We start from the raw sequence: 10,346 nt of genomic DNA, 5'->3' as shown, positions 1-10,346 counted from the left end.
CTTTATAGCTGTATATATTCACCATTGCCCCCCTGGTGGTGACATAGATTAACTGTATGTGCAATATGTTTTATCTACATCCCGCTGAGTCCCCGATGTACTATTACCTGGGGGGATTTGTTGTCTGGGGAACATTTTAAAAAGGTACTGAGTAGAAGCCAAGGTCATGTTCTTTGTTTGTAAGCCAACGCACATGTTTTAAATTTTGTTTTTGTTTGTTTTGTTTTTAATAGCAGCTTTTAATCTGAAGTGTGTTTGAAAGGCTAGTTAAATAAATAACAAAATGAGTACCGTCACACATTTATTTGTTTATCGAATTATATAGGCATGAAAAATGTATTGAGATACAAAAAAATGTGATCATGCATGAAAATGGTATACCGTTTTAATTAGCCTGTTTTTATCGTTATTTGCTTGCAAATACGTTTTTCAAATAATGAGCTAATAAAATATCATTACCATAAGAGCGTGTGTTAAAGAAAATCAGTTTCAAACAGCTGAATTGAAAATGTAAGAATGGGAGGAATAGGTTTAATGGCGGATAATTTATTTTTGTCGTAGTATGACAACACCCTCTGCTGGATATAGAACACAATGTTCTAATCATTTGCTGATCTGTTGGTTTTGTTTTTCTGTTCTTGTGGTTTCTAAGAATCATCAGACAGCAATTAAACACATTACTCATTTAATAACATTATCTGTTTAGATTTGTCATCCACAGCATCCAGCTGTTTTTACCCATACTTCAGTCTGCACAACTGTTTACCATGCATTTCCAAATCCCAGATGCCCTTTTACAGTATCCTGTTGCAACACTGCATGTTCAGCACAGAATCCGAGTGCAGGCTGACTTTCTGTATCCTTCTAGTGTTATATAAGCAGGATGAATGGGCTTCACCCTCGTTACCAATAAAAAACATTGGCCTGTGGGCAATGGAACTGTATATTGATGGTGGTGATTGACAAGATGGTCAGCATGCAAATTGCCACACATTGTTTTTACTGATCGCTTAATTTTTATGGCGTTTGCATTTACTGTTTGTAGTTCGTATTGCAAAATATATACGTCTCGTGTTTTGATCTGAGTTCAGGCTCTTCAGTTCTATTCGTATGCCGTAGACACTAGATCAGACAAAGTGTTTAAAAATAAGAGTCACTGCCAGTTGTTGATCTTTTGGTATTTGTTTTGGAACTGCACTTCTGTGCTCAATGTACAGCCACGCTAGCACATGCTAACATATGGACCCTTTGGTTGATCTAACCAATGTTACATATAGTATATCTGTGGCAGGCAGCTGGAAGTGAAGAGCTCCTAAACTCCAAGTCAAAGCCCTTTAACACAGACTTCTCAAAAACTAAACTAACTAAATACATTGCAATAAGAACCTAGCAAAAAGAGCCACACAGAACACTAAGGGGCGCAGTAACAAAACAAAAGAAACATTCTTACTCTTAACACTGTCATGCTAATGGCAGGATAGAAAGGGTTTTTAAAGACCAAGTTATTAACATTGTATGTACTGTATGTGAGTTGATTGTGGGACAGAACAGGCTCAACCTTTTTATCAATAGGGAACTGTTACCATATGATAACTGCTAAACAGTTTATTCACTGGGATTAGCTGCTGTTAATTAGGGATTTAAGACATTGCAGGAAGGCTATTAAAGAGAGACTTATTCCCTATATTTGAAAAGAGGTTTGTTATACAGCTGACAGACAGACTCATTACTTTGTATATTACTGTTTCTGTCAGTCATCATTATCCACACCGTGTCCAATAAATAGAACAGTGCACCTTTGTAACTGATTGAGACTAGTACAGTCTCTGTAAATCGCTTTGGATAAAAGCATCTGCTAAATAACCAATTAATAATAATAATAATAATAATAATAATAATATAGTGCTTTTCATGGCAAGCCTTCCCAGTGTGCTTTACAAAATAAGATAAGAGAAGATGATTGTTGTAGACAATGAAGTGTTCTAATACTCAGTAGCGTGATGTCTGCCTTTTACATTACGTATATTTTTTTTTATAATTGTGAGGGTCTGGAATCAACTCCCCAGTAATGTTGTTGAGCTTTTGGGATCAATAAGCTACTAACAACCAAACTAGCAAGATGGGCCGAATGGCCTCCTCTCATTTGTAAACTTTCTTATGTTCTTATGTTCTTATAATTTGACACTCTCACTTTATACGTTATATTATGCAAAGAACAGCGTCATCAACGAAATAAAGCAACATAAACATGCTGTCTAGTAAAATGCTATGAAAATGGATAACTTAGTAACTTCCTACAGTACAATAGTCAGGACCATAAAAATACAAAATGCACGAACACCAGGTGGTGCTAAATTGCCAGTTAGTCATACGTTCTTTGTTTATTACGGGAACTGAACATGAAGAAAGAATATACTGATACGCTTTTTATATTAATTGATATGTTAGAGGATAAACTGACTTTTATAATAACCAAACTTTAATATATTATATGTCATGTACGTCTGTATATCAACATATTATGTAGTTTGGTGAATACAGGAGCTGTGCCATATTTTGTCAACTAGGTGTTCGTATTTCTTTATTTCTTTTTTTAGGCTTAAAAAGAAAATTAAGAAAGTTAATTAGTTGCTAAGTTATTTTAACCCCTCAGCTAGCACTAGTCTTAACAATACTGCAGTGGTTTAGCTACCCCGTGTGTTAATCTGTCAGAACTAATAAAGATGTGAAAATGAGGACTCGCTATCAGAGATGATTTCACGGGCAGGAACAAGACTTGTTTGTAATGTAAGTTGTTGGGTGGACGGCTGGCAATCAGGAACCGAAATGTAAATAGTATTGTTCTGGAGTTTCGTAATGGTAAAAAAAACATATTCATTAGGCTTAGCTCTGGGTGCAAATGTATGTTTTAAACCTTGTACGTCAAGAAAAAGTGTTGAAAATGAGCTTTGTCTGTGTGCAGGTCATTGCCCCCTTGCTTTTCTACAGTACTTCTCAAGATGAGCAGGGCATGACTGAAGAGCTCTCTCAGAGCTATCATAAAGAATCTCTTGCAGTGCCTGTATGCACTGCATCCACTGTCTCTAACCTTTTCTCTCATTTGGATTGTATATGTACTGGCATTAAAGAGAAAAGGTTGTATTTAACTTAAGAAAAGCTTACTGAAAAGCTAACTGGAGATATGAATGCATTGCAGCCCCCACACGATGTATATAAAACATGAATTCTCTTTTATTTTCTTCCTATGATGTAAGAGTACGTTATTGAAAAACCACGACAGAACCACGAAGCTGTGGGTAACTGCATTTATCAAAAGATCACAAGATCAGGTCTGTTCTACACATTCTGTTCACAATGACATTTTCAAAGGGCAATTTCAGCAGGTCAGTGGGTGACCCTTTCCTTTGAGTGGGAACATTGCTGATGCCATGATTGTGTGTTTAGCTATTGAAAGTTCTAAACTGCAAAGGGAAAGCAGGGGGATTACTATTTCCTGTTTAGTAATGAGATTAATACCCTCATTTCTAACCCTCATTCAGAATGCTTCCCAGCTATTTCCTGGAATTTTAAATTCCAGTGGTGTATGAAATGGCAGATTAGGTGCCTAGTAAATGACAGGGGCAGCAAACAAAGCACATGTATCTACTTGTACTTTCCCAGGGGCTGAAAGGTAGGCAGTGTTTAAAGAGTCCTCAACATCACATTGGTTGACTCGCCATCCACTGCGAACAATACAAATGCTCAAGGCCGGGAATCGTGTTTGCAGTGAGGTCAACAAGTTTTCATTTAATTGTAATTGTAACTCACATTCAAATCTTTCACGTTCTTTATTATTTTTCAAAAAACATGGAGCAAACACCACATCTTCAATAACTGCGATCCAAAAACATGAAAAATAATCAAATATATAAACAAATACACCCACAGACCATGTATTTTATTGATTTTAGCCAAATACATTTCTATTTAAAGTACATTAGAAACTTCAGGAAACATTATAAGGAGTGGATTCAAGAAGATAATACAGAATGGCTTGTTTTATGGAGCTATTACAGTATTACAGGAGTACAGTAGAAGTACATGCCTCAGACACCCACCTCTTTAGCAATGAAAAAGTCTTGTTTTAACAAACATTACAATAAGCCTTTGAATCAAAAAGCACATACTGTACAGTATATGTAGTGACTCTGGAAAATGGTATTAAAAGTCGCTGCCACAGTTTTGCATGTTGCACGAGCCGATCTAGCAGGCAGGTAGAAATCACATAAAACGAGAGAGATGAATAGAAAAGGAACACACCTTCTTGTCTTTCTTACTCCTGTCATTCTTGTATCAGAACTTACACTCCAGACCTGGGCAGATTGTTTAAAAGCCAGCCACAATGTTAAAAGGGAGCTGCTTTGTCCCCTTACACAGCACCCTCTTCTCATACTGCCTTTCAGTACCATTCTACAATCTGGGTACTTAATGAAAGAGTTCGTACAGTAATATACAGGGTATGCCATAAATCAGATAGGTTTGATGATTGGTGAAGGTATTCAACGGGGTGTGGCCACCCAATTTAACACAGGCCATCCTAATCAGCATAAAATATGATACTGCCTTTGATGTTTGACTTCTGGGGCACCCTGCATTTCTGTCCCAATACATTTTACTAATTTCTATTGATTCCATGTATTCCCTTTGGTAATTAAACAGTTTAAAGTACTTAACATTTTATAAGGGAAGATAGCTTGCTCCAGGTTTCCATGCTGGTTATTCTCACCTGCGGGGGAGCTGTTACCCAGACACATTAAACCCACAGCACAGGCTTAGAACTACCACAGTCAGCCCTGTCACTGAAACCTGAGTCAAGGGACCACTCACCCCGTCACAGTTGCTATAGAACAGGAAAATAATGCATTGGCTGTATTATTATTTTTTGACTGCCTCTACACATAAGACTATAGTTTGAGCAAGTGCAGCAGTTATCTGATAATAGTGTTGTTTGAGAATCATTCCATTTATTTCAGTTGTAATGACATTCTCCCTCCCTGCTTAGAATAACTACGACAGCAGGAATATAAATTAGCCAATTTAGTCCTTTCCATTTGGGGTAAGTTATGCCCTATTTAGATTAACATTACATTAGGGAACTGCGACAAAATGTGTAAACAAAATGGATAAATTACATTTCTCAAGGAACTAAAAAAATATTTAAAACATCATAGCAGTTGGAAGGTAAATATTGAGACTTCATAATAGACTTTATTACTGGCATACAGGTATTCTACTGTATATAACCAGGTTTTCAGATACAGTGTTGTTCTTTCTCAAGTGTGAGATGCAATCTACTTGACAATATACTTTGATTCAGTGCCCAATACAGTACATTTCCTGTAGGATTCTATTTGTGAGAAGGCCTGCTTTATAAACATATGTATTCATTCATTGCTGGTAAGGTAAACATTCAACATTCAATTGGTTGTTTGGTTTGTAACTTCTCACCCCTTGGCCTGCTGTGTAACACTACCATTGCTTGATTGCTAGGCTGAAATAAATAGGTTAGCAGCTCTCTGAGCTAAAGAAGCCTTTGTTTTATTAATGTTATCATGTGACAAATACATTCCACATAGAGATGTGGTTTTAAATTGCAATCTCCTCTATAAATGACACCCACATGTTTCAAAGACTCTTTTACTAAACAATACACTTGAGAAAAAGATTCAAATATTAGAATTGTTATGTAAAGGTTTACCATGATACTTTTAATAACCCTTTTTACTATATTAGTTTTACTACATCTACTGTGCTTTTCTAAGCATTAAACACATTGCTATTATTTTACCATGGGGGACAGCTGAAAATGTCTATGTTTGCATTGTGTAGATCTCTTTTGGAAATGACAGCACAGATGTTTGGCAAACCTTTAATCCTCAATAAACATAATTGTATTTGTTTATTCTGTGTGACTAGCGAAGACTAGGATTTCTCTTTTTCACATTTTATTTAAAAACAAATACTCATTTCCAGTGAAATATGATTAGGATATTCCCCCATTGTCTTTGTAGAAATTCTAAATAAGAAAAAGAGAATGTGTTCTTTAGAATTATTTGAAAAAGCTGCAGTTAAAACATTTTAAAGATTGCTCTGAAGATGTTAACGGTTCTATATGAAAGGCTCCATGTTCAGTGTAAAAGAAAGAGCCAAACAGTTTTCAGAAGAAAGAGAATACATGCTAATAATAAGGGTGGCTCTGGAAAAAAAAAAAAAAAAAAAAAAAAAAAACTAATTATTTTTTATGGCTTTACTTTCCAACAGAGTGCCCACATCTCACCGCTTTGACATTCTGTTTTATTTCAGTTCATTATGGCACATTTAACTGTTCAATAGAATGATGTCTTTGTTCTGTTGCAGTGAAACTAACAAGAGACCCGCAGCCGTGCTCTGCTCAGGCTGTTAATCACAGCTCCCATGCCAAGGTGATGCTACAAAGCAGCACTCAATAAACTCAGCTTCACAAAAGAAGAAGACTACAGCTACCTTCGAGTGCCTTACAACACATTGTTAAAAGAAGCAGTTAAGGCATGTGATGCATAAAGGGGCTGCCCTTTTCTCTTCTGTTAAGATAAAGGATATTTTACATGTTGTTCAGCAGCATTGTTAAAATGGATACTTCAGCATGTTAAATATGTGTCGGGAGAAGGTGGCTCTAAATATTATTTACAAAGGAGCAAAAAAAGAGACATACTGTATGTCTACATTTCAGCTTGCTTTAGTTATAGGTAAAAGAAACTCTTTTCCCCTGTCGCATATTACATCAGATAATTCTCATGCACAGAATACACTGAACAGCTCTTCCCCAGTATCCCTTTTTATTCTGTTGCGCAGAGACTTACTTTGTACTTCTGTGCCCTTGAGAATGTAAATTCTTCACGTGTTCTTCTCCTTGGTAACCTGATGTTCCTCATTATCAAGGCTGTTAAAGAAAGGCTACTGTCTTGACCACATATTTAAAAGACCTGCCTGCTAAATGCTAATATCCATTGACTCCATTGTCCCTATCCATATCCATAACCATTGTGACTAATTTCTATGCAGATATGGGATGACTTCTAGTTCAACCCTTAAGGTCTTGACTAAGCTGATTAGCTTCTCTGGTGACCAGTCATGAGTTTCCAGACAGCTGTACAGCTAAACACAATGTCTTCCTTGAGGCATTTAATTTAGTTTCATGTTAGACAGACAGACTGCCTGTCTGTGCAGTCGTAGATTTATTATATTCACATTCACCTATATTGACTACAATACCCAGCGCACATATTTGATTGAATAAAAATGGGAATGGCTTTGTGCTTTAATGAATGATGACTGGGAACCAATCCAACCACCAACCCACCTAATGCATGCTACATAGTGAGATTCCCTCTACAAGGCACAAAAGGTATTAGTCAAAGAGCATTGGAATTCGATAGGTAGAGTTGCCACATCACAGCTTCCGCTGTGGCCGAGAGAGCACCATTGTTCTCCATTCACAAGTTTTGATCCATATACTAGTCAATGTGATTTGCATTTGCTTCAGTTAGAGCATCCATTCCTGCATTCATCACTCGCGACTGGTTTAACAGACACGCTGATAAGAACTAACCTTGAAATAAGAAATGTCATTTTAAGTAAAGTAATCCAGGACTAACTGAGATCTGTGCAACCAGCAATTAATCATAATGATGTAGTCGTACAACTGCTAACTACTAAGACAAACATTTTAACAGGAAATCTTTATCAATGTCCTCATCTGTTATATTGGCAGAATTTTGTAACAAATTCCAGGAACATAATCACTGCAAGGGCCTTGTGGAATTCTTGATTTCTAAAACTGCAGCAGCATTGCTCTTGTGGTCTTAATGAGTGTACTGTATACAAGGCGTATGTATTGCTCCAAGTATGTTAGCAAGTTGTCTGTGCTGGACTAGGCATTGTACTATGAGTACTAAGACTGCCTTTGTTAAACAGCACAGATGCTACAGTGGTTAATAAACAGTAACTGTATGGAATTTCTGACAATATGGAGCACTTCAAGTCCCCAAGTGTAGATAGCCACCCTGTTAAATGTCAGCAATGGGTTTCTGTTAGTGAAAAGATATGTCTGAGGTATTTTATAGCTGGGAGTAACTGTATAGAAAAAGACAGCTTGACGTTACTACTTTGTATATACATTGTATTAATAGCAGGTGAACATTAGGGGGCAGTGTTGCATTTATCCACACAAATTTGCCTTGGAGTAAAGTTTGTTTAGTTTTAAAAGTAGAAGAAATACAGAGATAATTAATAATAAGAACAAATAGGTATATTTTACTATTTTTTTTTTTATTATTATTTTTTAAATCTGCTTTTGTGCATGATTCAAAATTGCTTTTCAATTGATTGCTCTCTCTCTCTCTCTCTCTCTCTCTCTCTCTCTCTCTCTCTCTCTGCAGCAATCCATAATACTTACTTTGACAAGTTATAAATCAATCCATCATTTCTTTTGACTGCTGTACAAAGCTTCCCTGATGACTCTTTGCGATTCTTAAAGCAGAAAAAGCTTCCCCATTGTCCAGGGTTGAAGAAAATAAAAATGGTATCTGTCAAAGTCTATCATCTTTTAATCACATGTATATTTTATTTCAGCATTTCAAAAAAAATGGACTCACACTGTATAAAGCCAAAGTTAAAAAAAAAAAAAAAAATGATTAGCTACTTTTTTTTTTTTTTTTACTGTTTGTGATCAGGCCATGTGCAACACATTGAAGGCTATGTGGCCATATTCTCAAAGCATTTCCTCCATTCTTTAATTAACTTTTTTTTAAAGGAGAAAAAATCATGTTGATGTTACAAAATGAGGCACAAAACACGCTGGAGGTGCATTGAATTATATCACTTAGTTTGGTTTTGTTTTTGTAAAATGAACAGACGTTTTGCCCCAAAACATAGTTTGTAGAAAGGCAGAAAAATAAAATACAGCATTTTATCTTTCTGTGCACCCCTCCATAAAAGAAGAAATTCAAAAAATGAAAATTATGTAAACACTTAGTAGTTTAAGATCGCTGTAAAAGATTCTTCAGTATCTGATGTACAATGAGGTAGGCATGAAGATTTAGGAATTTTAAAACACTGTGACAGCTGATTAAAGATGATATGTAAAGTATTGCTGGAGAAATAAAAAAAAACTATTATAGCGAAAGAATAATAATAACATAATCATAATGCTATTTAAAAGAAAATACTGGACACTTGGAAGCACAATGGGCAAATTCACTATCCTTTCACCACTTTCTGTCAGTCTTCGGTCCAAGTGAAATGGTTGGGTAGTCTTGGCTTTCTGTGGACACTATCACAAGCCCCCCTCACAATTTGTCACAAATAACACCTTTAGCCAAGGACTGAATAGGCCCCCTAAGAAGGTAGGTTTGAGTTATGACCTCTGGATAATGAACAGCTCACCAAAATATTAGAACTTGAAGCTACTGCACTAACAAGTAACTATGATGTGATAGGTGTTACAGAAACTTGGTTGTCTGAGAGTGAAGGGGACGAATATAATATTTGTGGTTATACACTGTATAGGAAAGACAGGCAGGACAGAAGAGGTGGAGGGGTAGCGCTATACATAAGAAACAGTCTTGAAGCCCAGATGTTAAACCTGGACAAAGAAAATAAAGCCAAATCAATATGTGTCAGAATAACGGACAAAAATTCAAAGGGCATAATAATAGGAGCATGTTATAGACCATCAGATTGAGACGGTGAGCAAAATAATCTGTTATACAACGACATTAGAAATGCATGTAGCAAAGGAGAAGCCATACTAATGGGGGATTACAACTTCCCCCATATAAAATGGGAAAACCTGGTGGGTAGCACGACGGACGAAATTGAAATGGTGGAAATGACAAATGACTGCTTCCTAACACAATTTGTCAAGGCATCGACTAGAGGGGAGCCATGCCTTGATTTAATCTTTTCAAATAAGAAAGACAGAATAACTAAAACAGAGGTCAGAGAACCACTAGCAAACTCAGACCACAACATGGTCTCATTTAAAGTGCTTTTTAAAACCCCAAAAATAATGACTAAAGCTAAGGTTTACAATTTTAGAAAAGCAAAGTGAAGGTATGAAACAGAGACTAACAGAAGTAGATTGGAGTAAAATAGAGAAAACATCCACAGAAAGAGGATGGCTGTTCTTCAAAAATTTAGTACTAGAGGCTCAAAACAATTACATCCCTAAAGTAGACAAATCTAAATGTAAAACTAAATTGCCAAAATGGTTTAATAGATCAATTAAAAAAAATATTCAGTGAAGAAAGGCACTTTACAGAGTGTTA

Source organism: Polyodon spathula, chromosome 8 (assembly GCF_017654505.1).
Source record: "Polyodon spathula isolate WHYD16114869_AA chromosome 8, ASM1765450v1, whole genome shotgun sequence".
Classification (NCBI taxonomy): domain Eukaryota; kingdom Metazoa; phylum Chordata; class Actinopteri; order Acipenseriformes; family Polyodontidae; genus Polyodon; species Polyodon spathula.
The sequence above is the reverse complement of the archived record's forward strand: the minus strand, read 5'-3'. Positions refer to the sequence as shown.